General features: G+C 35.2%; 1 protein-coding gene and 1 pseudogene across 6 annotated transcripts in view; one reads left to right on the top strand and one right to left on the bottom strand.

Moving 5' to 3' along the window:
• The window catches only part of Clock (clock circadian regulator), a 191,857-nt gene that overhangs the window by 5,112 nt on the left and 161,599 nt on the right, over positions 1 to 25,146 (top strand). The window lies entirely within an intron of this gene.
• LOC101566763 lies at positions 16,028 to 16,717 on the bottom strand (annotated as a pseudogene).

The raw sequence follows: 25,146 nt of genomic DNA, 5'->3' as shown, positions 1-25,146 counted from the left end.
ATGTGGTGCTGGGGGATTGAACCGCGGTCCCTGATGCTTTGCCAAGCTTGTTCTAAGTAGGTGCCTTAGACCACTGAGCCATCTCTCCAGCCCCTGTAATTTTTATTTTAAATATTAGAAGTTGCAAAGAGACTTGTAAGATATTTAAAAAGTGGATTTTTATGACTTTAGATTTTTATGTGTTCTTTTGGATATCACTTTTTCAGAAACACTTATAGTAATGTCAAATACTAAGATAAAAATTTCCCTCTTTTTTAGATAATTTATATTTAATCAGGAACTTCTTTTTTAATTCTCATCATAAATAGTGAAAAAAGTATAGAGTAATTCATGCTCAAAGTTTTATGTACTAAAACAGTACAAAAATTAAACCATTTCCCTACCTTAGACTTTATCATTTGTATGAAAATATGGTTTAATGTAAATAATTACCTTTTTTCTTAATATCATTTCAATTATAAAAATAACCTCACTGTAGAAAACAAAAGTACAGATACAATTTTAAAAATATTGGAAACCTTGCCATCAAGAGAACCCAGTATTAGTCTCCCCATATATTTTTTCCTGCATTCTCTTCTGCCGTTACTATATATTAAATGTGTGTAGACTAACAGACACGCTACATTATAAGCTTAGAATAGATCCACCAAATAGTACAAATCATTCTGTTCATTTAACTTATTTTCATCAATATATTTTCATGTATTTCTCTGCGTTGTTTTCAATAATTATGTAGTATTTTCTGTGCTTTTTGTAATACTTTACCAGTGTTTATTGGATACAAGTTTTTAATTTTTAAACTAATACAAGATGAGGTACTTAAAAATTTCAATAGGGTAGTCTTTGGGAGGAATTAGAATTCAAATAGAATAATGCTGAATTTCTATTCATAACATGATTAAACAGAAACTGTTTTTATCTAGTAATGATTCCTAATGATGAAATGAATCCAAGATTTTTGTGATTATATATTTTCATTCAAAAACGTTTTTTTTGAATTGTATTAAACTTTTTTCCAAATTATGTTTTTTTAAAAATTGTATTAAACTTTGCATTTCATGAACATAAATCATTTGAGTGTAGTGCAGTCTACCTTGTAGTTCGGACACACAATTAAAATGTGAGCTCTCACAGTTCTTACAATGCCTAAATTCAAGGGAGAATTTTTAAATTGCTCAAGAAACATTTCCTTAAATGGAAAGCCTAAATAGTGGCAAATAATCTTTTACCATCCAGGGGATTATTATTCACTGTAGCTTTATGTGACATTTCCTTCAACACCAGTGTACATAATATTAATTATGCTACATCCTCAAGTTTAAATTGGGAGAAAAAAGTCATCATACATTATTTCAAGAGAAAGTAGGTATGATCCTAAACTTTGATACAGTAATTTTAATGCATTGTCTATTGGAAATTAAATACTTACTTAGGTTATTTTTAATAGTGACTTTTGAAAGCTTTTTTTAGGAAACGAAAATTTTGAGATGCTTACTATTTTATCTATGCTCAGTGACACATTTCACCTCTTTGATGCTTCATTTTCTCTTCTGTACAGTGAGGACAGGGCTAAGTAGTTGCATGCACAAGGCCCTGGTTTTCCTGCCCAGCACAGGCATGGGGAGGTGGAAAGGGCATGGGAGATAGTTGAGAATTACTCAAATCAGTTTTCTCATATAGTTACATGTTCAAAAGGTGCTAATGATTATTCTTCCTGTTGTTTTGATAGAGTGTACTAAACAAGGCTCAGTGGATCCCAGTAAGTTGCTTAGAATTTTATATTAGTTTTGTAAACTCACTAGTTTGGGAGAGCTTGACTTTTTTTTTTTGTTACTAAAGACAGTAAACCAGAACATGTTTCCAGGGTACATGATATCATGTTTTTTTCTTCTATTTTGAGACAGGGTTTCTCTATGTAGTGCATACTGGCCTTGAACTCACTGTTAGCCCAGTTTGGCCTTGAACTCAGAGCGATCCTCCTGCCTCAACCTCCTGAATGCTGGAATTACAGGCATTGAGTATTGTGTTGTGTGTGTGTGTGTTTTTGTTTTTGTTTTTTTTTTTGCTTTGCTGCCTAAAGTTTTATTCACAAGAGTTATTTTCTTCTGCGTTTAAAACTTAAATTGAAATAATATTAAAACTTATTTAGGAAAACCACTCTCCAAATAAAGGTAAAGTGTAGCACATGCCTGAATCCTAGCCCTTGGGATGCTGAGGCAGGAGGATCACCATGAGTTTGAGACCAGCCTAGACTACACAGAGTGTTCAAGGCTAGCCTCAACTATATAATGAGAAACTCTCAAAAATCCAAAGAGAGAGAAGAAAAAAAAATTGTTTTGTAACTTAAATAGTTCACTAGAAATTTCACAGATTTTTATTAGCAACAAGAAGAGAAGTGGAAGAAATATTAGTGCTATGCTTCTGAGCCTTAAGTGTCCCCAAGAGGTCCATGTAATACATGAGCTTGCTCCTCAGGATGGACCCTTGTGTGGTGGTGCCGATGGGACCTAGTGGAAGGTCTTAGGCCACATGGGACATGTCCTTGAAGGAGATGACTTGGAGAGGAGAGTTGTTGCACTGCCCTGTGTTCCGGCCATTGCTGTCTGGTACACCAAACTAGCCTGAAAAGAATGAATTTGAAAAAGAAAAAAAAAAAAAAAAATGAATTTGCCTCACTGTGGACTGGAGCCTCTCAAATAGGTAACCGTTTTCTCTTCATAAGTTGATTGGATAATACTAGTGAAAAAACACTGGCTGAAAGTTTTTCTGTCTTTCAGGAAAGATGATTTAATTATAAAGGTGTCTTTTAACAGTAAAGCGTTTTGTGAAAAATAAATTTACATTATTTAACTTTGAATCTATCACATTTTTCTGAGTGGATTACTTTGTTGGAGTTAATCATTAGAAAATTTACATATGGATCTTTTTCTTTTGGAAATAATTTTTTAAAAGGGATTTAAGCACCTTAGAAAAGTTAAAATACAAAAACCTTAAAAAATGTGTAATGAAAAAAATCAACTAAAGTCTCAAGGATAAGCTGTTAATATTTTTCAGGCTTTTCTAAGGGGTGTGTGTATGGATGTGTGCATGTTAGAATTTTATAGCCAAGTGGAATTTGTACAGATTAGTAAATAGTTTTCTTCTGTCATTTTCTGATGGCCTGCTGAGTAAATGCATCTTTACTATTTTAATCAAGTTTTACTTTAGATCAGTTATCTTTTGCTGGTAATAGTTGTTTGTAACTACCACCAACTTTAAGATTATGTATTGTCTTGAAAATTGTTTTTGACTCATCTGCGTATCTTTTTAATACCATAATAGTGTAGTATAAATTAATGTATGTAGTACAGGTTCTACAGGGTCTCACTACATAGATTGAACTCTCAGTGATCCTCCTGTTTTCAGCTTCCCTAGAGTTGGGATTATAGGCGTGCGCCACTGTGCCCTGTCATAATTGCCATCTCAGTGCACCCTGGGGACAGGGCTAGCACAGCATGCTGGGATCGAAACCTGGTCCCTGCTTCTGCCTAAGCAGGAGCTTTAATCCACTGAACTATCTGGCCAGCCCTTAAATTAATACTTTTAATAGCTTAAGATAAATTAATATTTCTGTCATTCTGTCAAGATGCCAGCTCCTTAACAGTTTGCTTTTTGATTGGTACAGGGTCTTGCTATACTGCTCAGACTCCTAGTGATCCTTCTGTCTCAGCCACCCCAGTGCTGGGATTACAGGTGTGCACCACCATGCCTAGTTTTGGGGCAGCATGGCTTGCTTGTGATACCAGGAATTGAACTCAGGACCTTGCACTTGCCAGGCAGGCGCTTAGACCTCCAAGCTAACTCCCCATCCTGACTTTATTTTGTTGTAGTGTGTGTGTGTGTGTGTGTGTGTGTGTGTGTGTGTGATTGTTTTGTATTTTACTTACATATATCCATAGAAATTATTAGTACGATTTTTAATAATTTTTATTCATTGTTACCTTTCCAGAACTGTGGATATTTTAAGTTATAAACTTTTAACTTGGTAGTTACATTTAAAAAAAAAAGAGTTTAAAAATTCACCATTGCAGAAAAAAAAGTATTTTTCTTTGGCTACTTTTAGGACTTAGTTTTATAGCACTGTGGCTATTTTGTGTTGAGGTGTAGTTATCTTTTTAAGTATATTGCTTTATTCATAGAGATTTTATATTTGTAGCTTTTGATGCTTTGTAGTTTGGGAAAGTTCTGTCATTACCTCTTCAAATATTGTGTCTACCCCTTTTTGGATTTTCATTATATGTAATATGTAATGATCATGTTATATATAATATGAAAAAATTTTTCTGTTTCATCGTGCATGGATATCTTTTATTTGTTATCTAGGACACCAAAATAACTTCTTTTTATTCAAGCGAGTCTGTTTTATAGCTTTGGCTGTTGTGTGTCCTCTCAGGGCCTTTGCACAGAGCTACCCATCTTCTCTCTCCTGATCTCCACCCCTTGTTTTTTGAGACAAGGTCTTCTTTTCTTTTCTTTTCTTTTCTTCTCTTTTCTTTTCTTTTCTTTTCTTTCTTTCTTTCTTTCTTTCTTTCTTTCTTTCTTTCTTTCTTTCTTTTTCTTTTTGTGCTGAGACTAGAACTCAGGACCTTGCAGCTTGCCAGGCAGGCAGACACTATGCCGCTGAGCTACATCTGCAGTCGGAGACAGTGTCTTGCTAAGTCATGAAGGTGTTCAGGCTGGGCTTGAACTCAAAGTCCTCCTGTCTCTGTCTTCCCAGAATGCTGGGGTTATTATTTTACAAATTTTTAATAGATTCTAATTCTTTTGGACATAGTTATTTAAATGGTTATTCCATTTGCATCTTGTGTTAGTCTGTTTATATTTTCTATTATTGATCATGTTGATATATATATATATGTATATATGTATATTTTAATCAGAATATATTTATTGAGGGAAAGAAAGCTCCTGTCCGAGAGAGGGACAGGACGGGGTCTTGAGTGGGTTGTCCCCTGTGATATGTTTTTGTCTCTATATTTCTGCTAAATTTTTCTGAGAACTGGTCCATTTCATTGAAGATGTTGAATTTACTGCATAATGTTTTTAATACTGTAGAGTGAGCCAAATATTTGTAAAACCTGTCCAGATTTAATATTTTTCCAATACTACTAATTTTGGTCTTTTTCCTTTACCAGTTTAGCTACAGATTTATTTCACTGAGATTTTCTAAGAGTTAGCTTTTGGTTTAAATGATTTTTCTCTAGTTTTTCTGCTTTTATTTCCTTATTTTTGCTTTGATCTTTAGTATTTGCTTTTTTAAATGTATTTAGTGCTTTTTTAAAAATGTATTTAGTCTCACTACACAGGTTGGACTCGTAGTGATCCTCCTGTTTTTAGCCTCCCAAGGACTGGGATTACAGGTGCTCACCACCACACCCAATCTCAATCCCAGTCTCAGTATTCTCTGGAGGTGGGACTGGCACCACATGCCCGGGAGAGTATTTGTTTTCTTCAGTTTTCTGTGAGTGTAGCTTTTTCTAGTTTCTTTAGAAATGGATCACTGATTTGTGACATCTAAAAATGTGCTGTTAATTTTGCTATAGGTGCTTATCATTTTTGATACGTTGTCTTCAGTTCAGTATAATTTCAGATTTTGAGAGTAGGGAATGGGGTTCCTATTATATTCCTCAGATTGATTTACAAGCCCTTAGGAGTGAAATGATCCTTCTACTTTAGGACTCGCTGGTAGGTGAACTGCAGACATCTGCAGTACCTGGCTTCTTTCTCTTCTGTTTCTTTCCTTTTCCCTTTCCTTTTCCTTTTCCTACATGGTCTTGCTATAATAGTTCAGGCTTGATTTGAACTCCCACAAGATGATCTTCTTGCCTCAGCCTCTCAAGTGCTGGGAATTACAGGTGTGCACCATACACCCTGTTGATGCCTGGCTTCTGGTTTTTCTTTTAATGTCTTTGTTTATTGTGGTTTATCTGTGTTGTAATTTTTGCTGATTGCACTGCACTGTACAGTACTGTTGTTTTATGTTACACATTACAGTGGTGCATATCAGAGGGAAATAAGAGTGAAGTCATCAAGAGCAGTCTCCTTTTGACCATTTCTTTGTTGTGAATATTGTAATGTATATAATATATACAATTCCTCCTTAGTGACCGGTTTATTTAATGACCCAGTTGCAGGAAGGAAACTTGATCCCTAAATGAGAACTGTCTGTATTTAACAGTATGTTATTTTGTTTCCAAATATATGAGGATTTTCTAGAGATCTTTCTCCTATTCTTAATTTATTCCATTGCAGTGAGATCCTTTTAAATTTACTGAGATTTGTCTTATATTCTCCAGTATGCTCTATCATAGCAAATGTTTTATATTGGAAAATAATGTGTATTCTGTTATTATTGGGGTGCTTTGTAAATGTCAGTTAGGTCAAGTTGATTGCTTCATTTATACCTTATTATTTTTTAATTTAATTTAATTTTATTGTTTCAAAATTTTATTGATAAACAGATAGCAATGAGACAGTTTCAAATCAAATCGGAAGTATAGTTTCAACAAATAACACACTGCATATATTCTTCTTAGTGGTTAATTGCTGTATTTTTCTTTTTTTTGGCAGAACGGGGGATTGAACTCAGGCCCTTGCGTTTGCCAGGGAAGCGCTTTTTCCACTGAGCCATCTCCCCGGCCCCGTATACCTTATTATTTTTGATGAAAGCCAGATTATTCTAGACAGATGGAGTAGCGAGCCAGTCATCTTAAAAGACAGGGATGGTAAGGGCGGGCCAGATAGCTCAGTGGATGAAAGCTCCTACTTACGCGGATGCAGTGACCGGGTTTGATCCTAGGCGTGCCATGCCAGCCCCACCCCAGCGATGTGCTGAGATGACGATTGAGACTGAGCGTGGTGTCGCGCACCTGTAATCCCAATGTTTGGGAGGCTGAAAACAGGAGGATCACTGTGAATCCGATCTGTATTGTGAGATCCTGTAGACCCTGTACTAAATACATTTAAAAAAAAAAAAAAAAAAAAAAAAAGACAGGGATGCTGGGTTGCCACTTTAGTAGTTTGGCATAACTACCTCTAATTCGCCCATTTGTCTCAGGTGTTATCCTCAGGGTTTTTGATTTAAGACCTTGTGGTCTTTCTCCCTTTATAATACCAAAGGTGGAAAGTTTCACTTTGCTTGTTAGAGTTTCTTAGTTAGCTATTTGGCTTTTTCTCTGTTAAAGCCTCAAACCTAGGGCTTCAAACATGGACTTCACCACTGAGCTACTTCCCCCTTAGAGGGAGATAGATCTTTTATGAAAGGAAAGATTACTGGAGAGGAGGATAAAAAATTGTGATATGTTATATGCATGTACCTACTCTCCATGAGGAATGTAATCATTATCTACTGCAGGTGCATACTATTAATGTTGAGATTGGAGATATTATTATATCTTGATTCAATTTTGGCAATTCCTAGGCCTCTAGAAATCTATTCTGTATTTTCCAATTTATTGAAGTACAGTTTTCAAGATACTTGTAATTTTCTGGATATCGGGGATGTTGTGATTTTTCCTTTTTCTTAATTGCATTGTTACTTGAATTTCTTTTTCTTATAAATTTGGCAAAGGGTTTGTCTATTTTGTCTATTCTTTCAAAGAACCAACTCTTGGATTCATTGTTTATGGGTTTATATAATAATTTTCTACTTTGTATTAGTTCTGGATTCCAGTTCTTGTTTCTCTAGGGATTTGAAAAACTTAACATCCCTGTCTTTTAAGTTGTTTGAGAGTTCTCCTTTTCTCATGTGGGCATTCACAGCTATAAACTTCCCTTTTAAAACTGCCTTCATTGTGTACCCTAGGTGCTGATATATCATATTGGGGTTATTTGATTTAGGAAGTATATTGATTTCTTCTGTGACCTATTGATTATTCAAAAACATATCATTTAATCTCCACATATGTAGATAATTGCTTTTTTCTTGCCATTGATTTCTTGTTTCATTAGACTATGATCTGATGATACACATGGGATTATTTTGATCCTTTTTAAGTAAGCTTTCTGGCCTAGAATGTGGTCTTATTTTGGAAATAGTTTTGTGTGCTGTTGAGAAAAATGTGTATTCTGTTATTGGTTGAACACTCTATAGGTACCTTCTAAGTGCATTTGAAGGTGTGATTGAACTCCAGTATTTTATGGCAGTTTTTTTTAAATCTCTTTGATCTGTTTATTTATGAAAGTAGAATGTTGAGGTTTCCCACTGTGATTGTGTTGATATTTACCTGATATTTGTGTACAGTTCTGTTTTATAAAGTCGAATGTGTCAGCACTCAGTGCATGTATATTTATAATTATTATCCTGTTGAATTGTTCCCTTTACCAGTAGTTAGTAAACTTTTTGTTTTTTGGTTTTCTTTTTAAACAGGGTCTCATTATGTAGTTGAGGCTAGCCTTGAACCTTACCAGCCCTTTCACCTGTACCAACCCTTTCTTCTAGTTGTGACACTCACATTGATCACTTTCTTGACCATACTTTTCCCCCCCACCCTTGGTACCAGGGATTGAACTCAGTACCCTGCACTTGCCAGGCAAGCGCTTATTCTACTGAACTATCTCCCTGGCCCTTGTTGACCATACTTTGGATAGGATTTTTTTTATCTCCTGGATTTCTGTTGGGTACCTTTCATGGTTTCTAATTCTTCACTAAATTTATCATTTGTTAGTTAGGCTAGATATCCAGCTACATTCTCTTAATTCAATGAGAAGAAAGATTTGTACTAATAGTGTTTGGACAGGATATGTCTGCATCTTGTACTATGAGTAAGCACTATGAAGACAACAATATGCAATGTATTAATTATTGAAACTGTCCTAATAATTGATTTTGAAACTTTCATTGCTACTTGTTTCTCAATAAAATTAATAAAAATAAATTTATCATTTATATATTGTATCATTGTGGTTAGCTCAGCTAGATTTTTGTATCTTCATCAATTAAACTTACTGATCATTTTGTTAATAAGCCCAATATCTGTTTAGTTACATTGTCTTTGAGCTTGCTGAATGTGTTATTAATTGGTTTTGTTTTTCTTTTATTTTTTTGTACGGTTCATTCATTTTGCCTTTAATTTTTTTTCCATCAGCTTTGGGGGAGTTAAGAGTTTTTGAGGCATTATGTTGCCTTTTTTTCTTTTTTCTTTTTTTTTTTTTTTTTTTTGTGCTGAGGATTGAGGATCAGGTAGAATTAAAGGATTGTGTTGCTAGTATGGAGATCTTTTTATTAGTATCTACTTCCCAGTGATGGGATTTTGGCTTTGGTTATATTTTGGTATTTATCTTCTGAAACTATTTAGTTTAATGGGAGTAGACCTTGTTGCTGCACTGCAAGGTGAGAATCCTAGTTATCAGTGTCAGCAGGTCCAATCATATCACAATGATACACATTAAAAAACTTGTTTTAGTAATTTCACTGTTTTATCAATTCTCTGTACAGACTGTCTTATATTACTACTGACAAGTAAACTGGGGTGTGATAGGAAGAAAAAGGAAGAGAGAAAGGAAAGGGTGAATCAGTTAAGAAGAGAATAAAAAAAACTACCTCTAGATGCAAAAACAGACAGGACATCAGACTCTATTGGGATTATTTTTATAACTGGACTAAAGGACTAGTGTTGAGGGTTCGAGAGAATACTTGTAGAAGTAGGAAAAGGAACAGGGAGACAAATGTAATTAGAGATTGAAAGAAGCTGTGAGAATGTCAGAACCTGTTAATATGTTGCTAGCCTCTGTTTGGATCACAGTCTGTTTTGTACACAGTTTTGGTGAGGATTACCCTGACTTGCCCCTGAAATGTACTATTTAAAGCCAGTGCTCATACTTGTTGATGCTTACTTGTAGACACCTCCTGTATATATGCTAGATCAAAGGAGAAAAAGAAGAGGAGAGAGATAAAGGGATAAGAAAAGACAAGAGTAGAGGGAAAATAAAAATGAAAAAGTTTCTAGTCAGTGTTGCACACCTGTCTTCAGCTTGCCCAAGGGCCTGCCAGTGTCCTCAAACACTACCTGCTAGTTTCACTTTCTCTCATGCCCTGGCTTCATCATCGTGTTTGTTTTCTTTGTGGAAAGGTTTGTAGCCCTTTGGTGGAGCTTATTCCCTCAGAGTATAGTGTTCTCTTCCAAGATGGTGTGTACATTGGACCCCAGATATAGGGGTGATGGGGTCCAGGTGCCGTCTGGGTATTTTTTTCTAAATTTTCCTGGTACTATATTTAGATCTTGCGAGTTTCTCCTGTTTGCCTGCTTCATCTGGCTTTCTTTTGTGCCCATTTCAGTTTACCTGAGTTTTCTGATGTACATCTCATTTTATAGTTTTTATTTGTACGTCTGGAGATACTTACTGTTAGCTCGTGTGTATGGACAAAGGGATTTTGGTTATTTAAGGTATTACTATTTGATTTCCTTTCTTGTATGGGTACATTTGTTTTCTAATTGCCATCTTGGACTAAAAAGGTGGGCTGGCAGTTCTTGATACGTAGGTGGACCATCTTGTTTTCTGCAAAGTTTAGATTGAAGGCGCACAATCAGGAAGCCTAGTGTTAAGATTAGGAGCATTCCAATTGCCATATTGAGATAGTCTCTGTGGATACTAAATACACACCAAAAAACTCAATTTCTTTCTGTTTAGTTTGTTAGATGCCTTTAGCAAAGGGTATCGTCGTCCCTCCATATCAGCAAGTTCTGCATCTTCAGATTCAGCCAATCATAGATAGAAAATAGTTGGACAAAAATTGCATCTATACTAGACATATAAATTCTTGTCCTTCCATATTTCCTAAACACTGTATTGGGTACTAGGTAATGAATAGTGTACAGAAAGATCTGCATAGGTGCATATGCATAAGTGAAAATACTACCCCATTTTACATGAGAAACTTGAGTGTCTTTGAACTTTGGTGTCTGTGTGTGTGTTTCCTGGAACTAATCCTTCATAGACACCAGATACCAAGGACAATAATTACGTTTCAGTTTTGGTGTGTTTGGAGAGTGGAAAACTGTGAAATTTGTGAATCTTTGTTTGGCTTGGTTTGCAGTAGAGATATTCTTTTATTTTTAGAAAAATAAGTGCAGATATTCAGAGACTAATGATATGATACATAGAGTGGCATGCTTTAGTATTAGCAGAGGGAAAGGCATTAGGGGCGTGACAGTGAACCTTTTAGAGCTTTCAGTGATACAAATGGCCCTCAGCAGCAAGTGTGCCTTAGGTTCATCAACACCAGGTTAGAGTCAATGAAATGATTGATAGGTATGAGGGAGAGCAGAGTTCATTATAGCATTCTGGATATTGCTGTTTAGAACCCTTGCCTAGCATGCACAAGGTTCTAGGTTCTATTCCCAGTGAAGAGTATGTGTTATTTGGAGGAGGCTTTGATTTCTGAAGAACTTAGAGAAAACTAGGTAACATTTAGTTTGCTTAAACACTGTCTATCTTTCACACACTGATGTTTCTCTTTCAAATATGTTTTCACACTTAAAAAGAAGCATATCATGCCTGTTTAGGCAAGCACAGAGACCAGGGTTCGATCCTCGACACCACATGCCCTGCCAGCCCCACTTCCATTTAATATGACAAATGACAAGGTGTATACATGTGTGTCAAAGTGTAAATAGGTGACTTTTATCCATGTTTTGTTCCATATTACATTTTTGCACAATCAGGAAGCCTAGTGTTAAGATTAGGAGCATTCCAATTGCCATATTGAGATAGTCTCTGTGGATACTAAATACACACCAAAAAACTCAATTTTGTGTATTTGTAACTATTATATATTTTATTTTGATTTTTTTTTTGTAGAATTAGCCCAGTTTAGTACAATGCTGCCTGAAAAATCCACTTTTATAACTTCAGGAGAAAGTTGAAAGTGAGTCATCAGGTTACTTGTTTATCAATGATGACTTGGATTATGTAAGCTAGAGATTTTAGCAATATGTGACAGATATGGCAGATAGACAAACAGAGAGTGAGGGCTGATTCAGAAGAGGAAGAAAACAGGAATGTAAATAAATATTTCACAAACCCAAAAGCTATAAAATGGGCATGATACTTGAGTGATCCAGTGTTAAACTAGGTTAGAAAATGTGAGTAGGTTCTTGCCCAGGATGAAAGTTACTGGACAAATTGCCAACGTTGAGATTTAGTGTTGGAAATTATTTGTAACGAATGATATGCTACAAGATGTTTTGAAATATACTTATAATGAAATATAAGAAAACTATATGCATCAATAGTAATACTCAAAATATATTTATCATGACACCTCACTATCTGAACAAAAAGCCCTCATAGAAGGACTTAATCATAATTATGATTGAATAGAGTGATTTGTTCTAATGGTGTTAGGATATCATGTCCGCATCTTGTACAGCAATTAACCACTAGGAAGAATGTATGCAATGTGTTAATTATTGAAACTGTCCTACCAATTTGATTTGAAACTGTCTCATTGCTATTTGTTTATCAATAAAATTACGGGAAAAAATAAAATATGAAAAAAGAATAACTAGATCATTATAATTATGAGAATTCAAGGGATTTATGAAGAAGTGACAGGTATGATGTTGAGATTTTTAGAACAATAACAATGAAGAGATTTGATTTCTGTTTTGATGACAAAAAGACCAACCAAGAATACAGAAAATCACAATTTGGCTGCTATGTGCTCATTTGTGGAAAGCTTTGTTTCAAATTCTCAAGCAGTTTATTTACCATCCAAATACATGACAGTAGAGGAACAAATTGCATTATTTCGTGGTTGTTGAAGCTTTTGGCAGTGGATGCCAAGTAAACCTTACAAATATAGTATAAAAATAGATGCCCTGGAGGATGCAAAGCCATTTTATATCTTGAATTTAGAAATTTATCCTGGAACTCAGCCACCAAGTCTTTAATAGTGAAGTATGACTTTGTGAACACACTTGCTGCACATATTTCAAAAAAATGATCCAAATGTCATGTTCAGCAGTTGGTTCAGGAGTACCCATTCATGTTACCTTTGTTAAAAGAACTTTAGTTGACCATAAGAACTATTCACAAGAACAAAGCAGAGACTCCTGAAAAAAAAATTTCATGCTCAAAATAGAGAAATATATAGCTCAATCTTCGGATTTCAGAAGGATATAACATTGGCTTTCTACATGGTAAAGAAGAGCAAAATAGTATTGATACTGTCAGTATTATACCATGGTAAGATTGATACAGGGATATGGTGCTGCATGCCTATTATCCTAGAGCTTCAGTGGGTGAGGCAGGAGAATCTTGAGTGTTCAAAGTCAGCTTGTGCTACATAGTGAGTTCAAGGCTAGTTTGGACTATATTATGGTGGAAAAACAACAGAGTAATATTGATGCTGCCAGTGTTACACATGGTGGTGATAAAATAGTGATAAGATGATAAGATTGATAGGCCAGATGTGGTAACACATACTTTTAATCCTAGCACTGGGGAGGCTAAGGCAGAAGGAACTTGTAAGTTCAAGGTCAGCCATACCATGTAGTCAGTTCAAGGCTAGCCTGAAATACATAGTGAGACCCTATCTGATGACAAACAAACGCATAAAGACTGAGAGTGAATCCTAAGCACATGAAGCCAGAAATGGTCACATTTTACAACAAAACTAAAGGTAGACTTGTTGATGAGTTATGCAGCAACTGTGATGTCACTTGAAACAAAACATTGGACAGTGATTGTGTTTTACTTGATCTAAAAGTGAAGTTTAAATAGTTTCATAGTTTACAAAGAAAATAACAAGCATGAAATATCATGGAGAAATTTTCTTAGAGGTTTGGGGCTGGAATTGATTAATAAGTTGGTTAGAACAAAGGAAGAACAGTATGTATCTTCCCAAAAAGCTCCTCAAGAAATTGTGGAAAAGATGAGTGGACAGGTGAAACATCACAGTAACCTCCTAAGAAAACAGGAAGACCATCAGGATGTCAAGTATGTCCTACCAAGGAGGACAAGAAAACAAAACAGATGTGCTGTCAGTGTAAGTGATACTTGTGTAAGGAATGTGACATCTTTTGTGAAAACTCAGGTACAATAATTGAAGTAAAGATTATTTTATTAGGTCTGTGAATGTAGCTCAGAGGCACAGTGCCAGCCTGGCAAACGCAAGGCTTTAGGTTTGATTTCCAGTAACTAACTAACTAGACTTTTTTTTTTTTTTTTAATTAGGCAAGGAAAACATTCTATGTAAGCATTCTTATAATGAAAGGTAAATAATTTTTGCCTGTTGTCACATTAGAGTTTAAAAGTGGTCATGGCTTTTCAAAAGAATCAATTTATAAACAAGCGTTCAAATTTCCATAGTGTGGTACAAATATCCCAGTTTTAATTGGTTCATCTATTACTGTGAAAATAGGAGTTTCAAATTATTTTTTGGTACCGGGAATCAAACTCATGACCTTGCTCTTGTGGGGCAGGTATTGTGCTGCTGAGCTGCATATCCTTGGCCCTCAAATTGTTTTAAAAGTTAGGAAGGACAGCATCCAACTTTTTAAGACTTAGGTTCAGTGCTTGAGCAAGAATTTCTCATACAAGTATATGGTGAAAGGATCCAACATATTATAGAAGCAATTCAGTAAAATGGAGCAATACCAAGGGAAGCATTATCTTTTATTTTTGGATGTCAACACTTCTAATATGGCAGTCAAAATCTTTATTTTTCTTCTTCTTACCTTTCCTGCTACAGATAGCTCCAGTGGTTTGGGTATAAAAAGTTCACTGAAGATACAGAGGTCAGGGGTAAGACACTAAAAAAGTAATTAGTGCACAATGGTCTAGCCTTTGACTAGTTTTACTCAGGCAGAGTTAATGCTTTGGTTTCCTTCAATCAGGGACTACAAGTGCCTACTCCCTATTTTCCCCCATCTTTTTGAGACAGAGTTTTGCTATACAGTTCAGGCTGGCCTCGAACTTGTAGCAGTTCTCCTGCCTCAGTTGCTGCAGTGCTGGGATTATAGGCATACACCACCACACCTGGCCCTACTCTTTCTGTGCAAACATTTATTGCCTTAAGGGTGGAGAGGAGGACAGCAATTGGATGAGAAGAAAAAGGATAGTTCTCCATTTTTGCACTAGTGATAAGCAAACAGCCTTTTTTTTTGGGGGGGGGGTATGGGAATTAAACTCAGGACCTCCTGCTTGCCAGGCAGGCGCTTATGCCACTGAGCTATCACCTAAGCCCATAAACAGTCTTCTAAAGATCTTCACTATCTGTAGTGGGGAAAGATGTCCAGGTTCAGAGACTCCCTCCTAAAATGCTTATTCTATACATTCTTTTTTTTCTTTTTAAAATGAAATACAAGTTTGGGACATAAATATGTTGCAAAGGAGAAAAAGAACTAGCATGTGAATTTCATTAGGTAAAGATTCCCTTGTTAAAAAAGCAGATTTGTAAGGTGGCAATGAAGGGGGAAAAAAGGTAGAGGTTAGCAAAAAGGATCTGGTTACTATTTTTACTAAGCCTTCTCCCAGAAGGCTTTAGTAATAGGGCTTCCAGAGAGGTTGCTAAAATATTCTTAGTAGCAGCAATCAAGAAAGCTGTGGTGTGGCCTCTGGGCCAGGCTGCTAGACACACTGGTCCCATGTAGTCACTGGTGTGACACTGGAGGTGATTGGTCAAACTACCTATAATAGTAGTAAAGAAATATCCAGATAAAAATTTCTTGAAGTCTCATATTGAAAAGATCAACAGAACATTTGTTGAAGTAGGGGACACAATGACCTGATACACCTTCCAATATTTAAGTTAGACTAATGTAAGTGTGGTTCCTTTAAGTCTTTTGACTTTGTATTAGATATCTGGATAGGTTTCTACATTGAAACAATTTCACTCATCTACTTTTTCAGTTTTTGGCGGTTAACAGCGTGGTCCAAATTTGTGAAAGGCTGATAGGTTAAAAGACAAAGAATAAAATAAAAGAAAAGAAAAATAAAAAACTAAAAGAAGTTGTATGTATCAATCAAGAATGGGTTAGCATTATTAATTTTCTTCTTTGAGTTTCTTACCTAAGTGCTTTACTAAAGATACTAGCTCAGAATTTCTACCACATGCCTCAATTTGTTTATAGGCCTCAGATTCAAGCTCTCTGAGAGTATTCTGAGTATGTTCAAAAGAACTTACATCCTCAAGATACTGGACACAGTATTTTTTAATATTTATTTTTTCTGTTCTCTGGTGCAAGATGTTCTGCACCTGGGTGCTTTCAGGCTTTGACCAAATAGCATGAATAGTAGGGAATGAGAACTTTCCTTCTGTCAGATGTTCACAAAAACTTTTGTTTTCACTATATTCTTCGAAGTGGAGGTTGGCATAATCATCTGTAATTTGGAAAAAGTGTCCACGTATGTTAAGCAGTGGTTTTACATCTTTATAGTCAGAGAACAACTACATGAGAGCTACTGCTAAATAGTCCTCCTGTCTTCTGCAGCACCATGGCTTTATATTCTTCTTCAGTGGGGCAAATGTAATTATCCCTCCAGTAAATATCTAGGCCTTGTCCCTGGTGGAGTTCCAATTAAGACTTTCTGTAAGCCAAGGAAATATACATAATTGGCAGAATTGATGACAGATGGAATAGATACTGTGTGCAGGAAAGCCAAGTTAGAGTTTTGAATTGTCCTCAATATCAATGAGTAAACTGGCATTATGCAGCATATCTGTCACTTTAGTGATAATCTGTTTGTCTTCTGGAACTTTCAGCCAATGATTAAATGCTTGTGAAAGTTTGTTCTCACTTACTTACCTGGTAACTGAAGTAAGTACCTGGGTTCTAGAAGAATTCTTTGGACATTTTCTTGACCTTCTCCATTGTTTTCAAATTTGATTGCTGCTGCTGCCACTGTTCACAGTTCCATATTGATCTCACAACTTTCCAGTACCAGTCCTCAATAAAGTATCCAGCATCAACATCCCTCTTTGTAGTTCAGATCAAGGGTTCTTCCCACGTCTACCTGAATCCCTCCTCCTACTTCACCACAGAACTTTCTGCCCTGCTCAGCTGCTAACAACTTCTTATTACTTGGTGCAAGAAAATGTGCCATACCAGTCATACTACACAGGCATTGTTGCTGCCTCCCTGTTGGCTTCTATTTTTATAGTAGAGTTGTATTTGTATATTCATTGTAGTTCACATAGGAATTTATTTCCGCTATTATTTTTAGATTTAGTAAGCAAACTATGTAGAAGATGTTGATGTTTATTCTTTTTTTTATGTTTATTCTGAATGTTCGGTATATATTGATGGGGTTTTTTTTTTGATATTTCATTTTCCTGCTAAGTGGATATGTATAATATAGTAGGAAGCTCCTGACGAAAGAGGAAGACGAGAGGTGACAAATATGGGCTGCTAAGCAGAAAAGCAAAGCAAAGTACACATGTTGTTAATGTGAGACTTGTGTATGGAACATGTTGTTGTGATATATGAAGACTGCCTTTGGTGTGATAATTGAAGCTACATTTTTGTATGTATCAGGAAATATGTAATACATGATTATCTCAGTCTTAGAAATGCTAAGATTGACCAGGAAGTTCCTTTGGTGATAGTATGAACCCACTGTGAAATTTGCTATCGCTTTTTAAAATAATGGTTTTAGCATAGCTTGAGGATTATTATCTATTTCTTTTGTTCTTGTTAGTTGAAATGCTTTGGAGGATTAGGCCTCACTAATTTGTTATCTTTACCTACCTTGAAATACAGTTGATGGGCCAGGGAGATAGCTCAGTAGAATAAGCACTTCCCTGGCAAGCGCAGGGTCCCGAGTTCAATCCCCAGTACCACAAAAAAAAAGGAAAAGAAAAGAAAAGAAATACAATTGACAAAACAATACAGTTGACCAAAGAAGCAAGTAAAAGTATCTTGCAAAAAGTTCCTGTTGCTTACAAATTTTTAATTAGCCTTTGACATACCATCAGTAACTATTTGATTGAATTTTATTAGTTCATTTTTTAACCATCTAACTATTCAGGAGGACTATTTCATCAGTAGTATTTTCTCTTTAGAAGTTGTTCCAATGAATGACAACAAAATTTGTTACATGAGTAAAACTCTCTTGCATTGGTTATGTCAGACATTATGGTTATATCATTTATAAAATTTTGATTACTTGTCAGTTATTTCCATCTTCCCTAAAAATACAATGTGGAAATGAGGAAGAATGATCAAATCACCTAAGAGAGCAGTATAATATGGAAATAAATGTCACTATTATATTATTTTTCAATTTTGTAATATTTTTGTGTTGGCTAAAGTATTGTGTGATCTTTCAAGAAGTCATAAAAGAAACCTAGAAATCCAAACATGATGGCATACACCTGTAGTATGAGTTTGAGGCCAGTCTGAACTACATAGTGAGACCCTGTCTCAAAAAAACACAAATATAAAAAACAAATCTGGAAACAATATCTTTGCAGATATCTTTTACCTGTTTTTGAGCACATTGATAATTTTGAAATTGTCATTTCTGCCTATTAAAATAAAGAGGAAAAACATAAGGAAGATATTTCATATCCCCTTAAGAAATCACAGGCTAATATATAGAGAAAAGTAGTACAGACAAAATAACACTTTAGACTTTGTCTAGTAGAAATTTAGTGTGAACCTTTGGACCAGCATTGTTAAAGGAAACAATGTGAACTATGAATGTAAGCTCTGTATGTAATTAAAAATGTATAATTAAAAATGAAAAAGTAGGTCACATTAATTAAGCAAAATTAGAGTGTAATTGCTCAGATGATATCCAGATGAATTTTCTCAAATTAATCATTGTTTGAATAATTATATTTCTAAAAATGTGTGCATTCTTATCTAGTTCATTATTTAACAAAGAATTTTTTCTGATGTTGGTAAAGTTGATACTATTTCATCTTTATCATGTTTACACACCAATATTTACTTGATAAATTTGAAGTTGTCAAATATGTTTTGTATATTAAAGTGATTGAAAAGAAATGATGTAAGAAAATGTAATTGGATGTTTTTCTTTTAATTGGTGCTTATGAATTTAAAAACGAGAAATCTTATGATTTTGGAGCACTGATGATATCATCCCTTCAAAAAAATTTTAAGCCTTCATTCTTAAACTATTGCATTTTGATGATACAAATACAAGAGGAGCTAGAACTACTGATAAGCTGATAGGAAATTAGAAATCTGGAGAGAGAATGGATACATTTGAAATGTATCTGAAGATGTATTAGAGATGTATTTGAAGTCTAGGATTATTATACATGAATATGCTAAAAATTTATTATGAGCAGTTAGTTGCTTTCAGAAGACAGTATTCATGTTATGTACATGAGTTTTCAAAGTATGGAATAAAATTTTGTTTGTGATTTGTTGAATTTTTCTTTTAAAATTCTAAAGATTTTTATTGTTTTCTTACCTCAATTATAAAATGATTTAAAAACAGAAGATGCCTTTGGACAAAGAAGTTAAGTAGTGGTGATTGCTGTGCACTCTCAATGGAGTTGATGTTACTCTCGTTATCCTTTGGTCACCAAGTGTCTTCTCTTTATTTGCCTTAGGGCAAATTTTATATTACTGTATTTCACTGTTGTTTTTGTTAGATTTGCCCCAGCTTTTTAAATTTTTTTTTTTTTATTGAATGTATTTAGTACAGGGTCTCACTACACAGACTTGACTCATAGTGATTCTCCTGTTTTCAACCTCCTAAGCACTGGGATTACAGGCACGCACCACCATGCCCAGTCTCAATCGCTTTCTCAGTGCACCCTGGGGGAGGGGCGGGCACAGCATGTGGAGCCGGGGATCAAAACCCAGTCTCTGCGTCTGCCAAAGCTGGCACTTTACTATCCACTGAACTATCTGGCTGGCCCTTAGATTTGCCCCAGCTTTGACTAGCTAGAACTCTTTTGTACTGGTTTCTAAATCTTTTGGTATGTTCATACTAATTTTTGATAGTTTCCTTGCTTTCAAGATTAGAATTAATAATTTCACATGGTTTAGAAGTAGAGATGTGTGTGTACACATATACATACATTTTGGGTATGTTGTATGTGGAATTGTACATGGAAGTGTATGTATATCTGTGTAGATGGTAGAAAGTACACAAATGAGGCAAAATGTTGACAAGAGGCTGTTTCTTATTAAGCCATAGTGTACATATTTTTTCACTAATTTTGCTAGCAAATTTAAGCATCTTTTATTATGTCTAGTGATCTTTTTAAAAATTTATTATATTGTTATAAATTTTTGCTACTAATCTGTGGTGTGTTTTCCCAATCTGTTTTATTTTGGTAATCGGAAAAATTAAAATTAAGTTAGGTTTTGAACTTGAATGAAATAAAATATATTAGTCTTTTTTCTTAAGATTTATGTTTATTTTACCTTGTTTTCCATTAAGATTTATGATTATTTTTAAGAAGTCATTTTTTATTTCTTTTTTCTTTTTATGTATTTGGTACAGGGTCTCACTGCGCAGCTTGGACCTGTAGTGATCCTCCTGTTTTCAGTTTCCGCAGCGCTGGGATTATGGGTGGTCTCTGAGGCTGGTTCAGTGTGCCCAGGGCAGGGCAGGCATGAGGTGGTGCTGGGGTTCAAACCCCGGTCCCTGCACTTGCCTAAGCAGGTACTTAGTCCACTGAGCTATCTAGCCAACCCTAAAAAATCTTTTTCTATCCTATCCTGTGTATTTTCTTCTAAATGTCTTTTAAGATTACAGTTGCATTGGGTCTCATCTAGCTGTCATTTATTTTTATGTGTGGTAACAGTGGAGGTCCAAAGTGAGGCTCTTTTTCCCTTGTATGCATGACACCAGTTTTTGATTAATCTGTTCTTTCCTGTTTCTGTATAATCTTGCTTTTAAAAACTTGCATTATTCAATTACTGGTCTTTATTCTTATTTTGCAAGACCTGTATTATAGACCTTGATTATCTTTATTTTTTTTTATTTTTTATTTTTGTTCCTCGCATGCCTTCAGGGCATGTTTGGCCAGCGGGAGAGTTGTGAGGTTTGAACTCCAGGCACCTGAGGCTGACAGCTTTGTGGAAGCAGCCACTTAAAGGACTGAGCTAGGCCCAGGCCCCCAATTATCTTTAAGATTACTCATTTTCTTTTTTGCTTTATTATTTTTTGAGATAGGGTCTTAATATGTAGTTCATGCTGACCTTGAACTCATGACAATCCTCTTACTTCAGAGCCTCCCATGGGTGATATTACAGGAGTAATTATGTCCAGTTTCTCCCTTTTTTTTTTCTTTAGATTACCATACCATTTATTTATTTTATTTGGTACAGGGTCTCACTATGCAGCTTGGACTCATAGTGATCTTCCCCAGTGCTGGGATTATAGCCATGGTGGGCAGCACGGCATGCAGTACAGTACATAAAACCTAGCTTTTTGTGGTTGCCAGGCAGGCACTTAGCCCGCTGAGCTATCCTCAGCCCTTCCATAGCTTTTTAAACTTAGATTTTAACTGTTTCATATAAATATTAAAAATTACTTTGTCTAATTACAAATATTCATACATGTACATTGTTAGATAGACACAAATAAGTTTAGGATATTAATAAGAATTGCATGACACTTACAGTTTTATATAGTGGTAAGGAAACTGAAATTCAGACCAGAGTAATTTGCTCAGATTTGTCTTTTATGGGCATTCTTTTTATCTGCGTATTTGTGAGGAGCAGTAATCCTTAGGTCATTGTCAATATACAGAACATTAGCAAGAATTAGAATTCTGGGCATCAACAAAAATCTAAAACTTGTACATGTGAGCTACAAAATATAAAAATAAGTAGGACTACAATTTACCGTAATTCCATTTGATATATAAAATAGATTTTCTACCAGAATTATAATTACAGTTTTTAAAAACTGTATTTAAAAAAACAAAACAATGAGCATAAATCTGGAGGTGTGACAAAAAATTTGTATAAAGGGAAAGCGAGTGGATGGGAATGGCGTGGAAGAGGACATAGGGTGAGCTTTGAGAACCAGATCAGGAGTCACAGGAAGGAGTTGTTTTAGACAGCAAGTTTTACATCTTGAGAGTTTGAGTGTCATTATCAGATATGAATATTACAGCCTTCTGATTAAAAGTAAGGAATGTGCTATGAACTTTACACTGCATTATATATGTAGTGTAAATGGACTTGATGGTGGAATTGGAGGTAGGAGACATGCAAAATAATTATGAAGATGAATTCCAACATAGTCACAGTATTGAGAAAGTTTTGAATACCAAGAATGAAGGTGCTATTCACAATATAAAGTGCCTTTAAAACTTGTGGATTGTCTGACCTTAGGATCACCTCATTTTATTTAATTAAAACAGGACTTTCTCCTTCAAAAGACTTTGGAGGAAATAAAACTACGTATTTAAACACTTTTTTATTTTAAATGTGTAGTGTAAAATTATATATGTAGTGGGATTCTTACGGGCCACATCCTTAGTAGTTAAAACAATAATGTGGTGATGGTGAACCTCTTAGAGCTTTCAATGATACTAGAGAACTGGAGCCAGGGGTGGCCACATGCCATAGGTTTGCTACCACTGGGGTAACTAATGCATAACCAGAACAGGAGATACACACCAAATAAAGTATCTGTTGTTTTTTTTTTTCCATTCTCATCTGGTGACTATTTGAAGGCACAGTATTTATAGGACTGAACTGGAGATTTCCTGCATGACTTAAAAATTAGCTGTAATTTTGAATGAAAAAGTAGTTATTAGCAATGCAGCACTTTTATTTGATCTACTTTCCTGATTTACTTCCCCTAATATTGTAAGTCTGGAATTGCCAACTTTTGCTTCCCCAAAAACATTAATCTGTAAATTTTGCCTCAGACTGTGTTTATTAAGGGATCTAGTCTGTAACATTTTATCAAAGAAGCAGATTCTCATAACAGTATTTTTTTGGAGTTGAATTGTTTACTAATTCAGTCTGCACAACAGGGAATCAATTTGACCTTATTTATACTTCTGGTTTCTCACACAGAGAAACAATGTGATATTTACACACGTGTCTGATTTATTTGAGTATAGACTCAAGGTGCATCCATTTTCCTAGAAATATATCATGGAGCTTATCCTTATTTATGACAGAATAGTACTCCATAGTATTTTATTGAGAAATAGCAAGGAGACAGTTTCAAAACTGACTAGTAGGACAGTTTCAATAATTAATACATTACATATTGTTGTCTTCTTAGTGGTTATTCATAGTACAAGATACAGACATATCCTGTCTACAAACACTATTAGTACAAATCTTTCTTCTCATTGAATTAACAGAAAGTAGCTGTATATCTATCCTAATTATTTTGAATATACAGATACAAAATGGTTCTTCATTTGTATCCCTTTTTTTGTTTAGTTTTGTCAGAGAAGGGTATTCCATTGTCATTTAAATATTGTAGGTGCGTGAATTCAGCAAAATATTCCAATATAGTCCAGTAGCCCATAATAGTAGTGGGTTATCTGTAGGACTGGCAATTTCAGAAGTTGTTGACTTGAGCCTTGTATAGCTCAGCATATTAATATCGTTTTAATTTTTATACTTCATTTTTATACTTTTCTGCTGGATGGTTAAGACCAAGATAAAGTAAGACCTATATAACAAGAAATATAACTTTTGTATCTGACAAGGTCAGTCAAATCCCCTCAGGATTTAGCCTGAAGCCCTGTACTGCAGTTTGTAGATCCTTTGTCAGTGTCAGCCATGTGGATGAGTCACGATATTTGCTTGACCAATTTGCTCTCTGTGAAAGCCTGACAGAATGTTTTCTCTCCATGTGATTCTCCTTAGGCACACTCTATATCATCGATCACTTTCCTCTGTGGCCCCATAATCTCTTTAATCAGAAAGTTTGGGACAACATCTTGAGTTACATGATGTTACAGTACAGGTTCTCTTATGTCCTGAATCATCACTGACCTTGAAAGGCTAGGGCCAAAATGTTGGCTGTCCTTGTAGCCCTTCTTCAAACCCCACATCTTTATCTATTCATCAGTTGATGGACACTTGGGCTGTTTCTTGGGTTTGTGTTGAGAAGACAGCTGTGATTCTGATGGGCTTTTTTTTTTTTTTAATATAGTTGAAGTGTTTCTTTTCCCTAACCACTTTTTAAATATTCTATTCTTGTGCTGAATTTCTGGAAACTTGGCTATGTAATTTTGGGCTATAGATTTTTTTTTTTTTTAAATCATGGATAATTGAAGTTCTGTATGACTTATTTCTCTGAATGTCAGTTTATTTTTCACTGCTTGGGAAGTTTTCTTCCATGACATCTGTAACAAGTTTTTTATATCATTTGTGCTATTTCTTTGGCTCAGTTTTATGTTATTCTTCTTCTCATCATCTAGCAGCTGCTAGATTGATTTCTCATGGTCCCTTGTTATTTTCTTTTTAATTTAAAAAAAATCTTATTTATTTGGTACAAGGTCTTGCTATGCAGCTCATACTCATAGTGAGTCTCTTGTCTCAGCCTCCCCAGAGCTGGGATTACAGGCATGTGTCACCACGTCCGATTTCAGTGGCTTGCATGGTGTGCCCAGGGTTCCGAGGTGGTACAGCATGCAATACCAGGGATCAAACCTCAGTCTTTGTGCTTTCCAGGCAAGCGTTTAGACCACCATGACTCCCCCATCTGGTCCCTTGTTTTTTTTTAAGCAATGTTTTCATGATTGCTGACCACAAACCTGTTTTCTATATTTAACATGCTCTCCTTGCATTGGCTCATTCTGCTGCAGATACTTTCAGTGGAATTTTTAATCTCCTGGATATTGGCTTGAATCTGTTTTATGGATTCCATTTCTTTTCTTGTGTTGGGCATTGATGGTTTCCATCATTTTCCTAAAGTTCCTTATCTGTGTTTGCTCTAGAATCACTATACATGGTTATCATTGTCATCATCATCTCAGTAGTTATCTGAGAAATTATTTCTGATTTAATTTGTTTTTTCTAGAGTCTCATTCAATTGTTTTGTTGTTTCTACTTCAGAGAGGCCTGGTGGGTGACTTTTGGATTGTCCTACCTCATTGCTCCCTTGGTTTGCCTTAGTGAACTAGATGTTGGAGTTGCGTTAAGTGTCTTCTCATTCTTTTTTCTCTTAGTTTAATTCCTGGGCTAATAC

The sequence above is a fragment of the Octodon degus genome, unplaced genomic scaffold (genome assembly GCF_000260255.1).
Source record: "Octodon degus isolate 3935 unplaced genomic scaffold, OctDeg1.0 scaffold00019, whole genome shotgun sequence".
Taxonomy (NCBI): domain Eukaryota; kingdom Metazoa; phylum Chordata; class Mammalia; order Rodentia; family Octodontidae; genus Octodon; species Octodon degus.
This window is presented reverse-complemented; position numbering and strand designations above follow the sequence as displayed.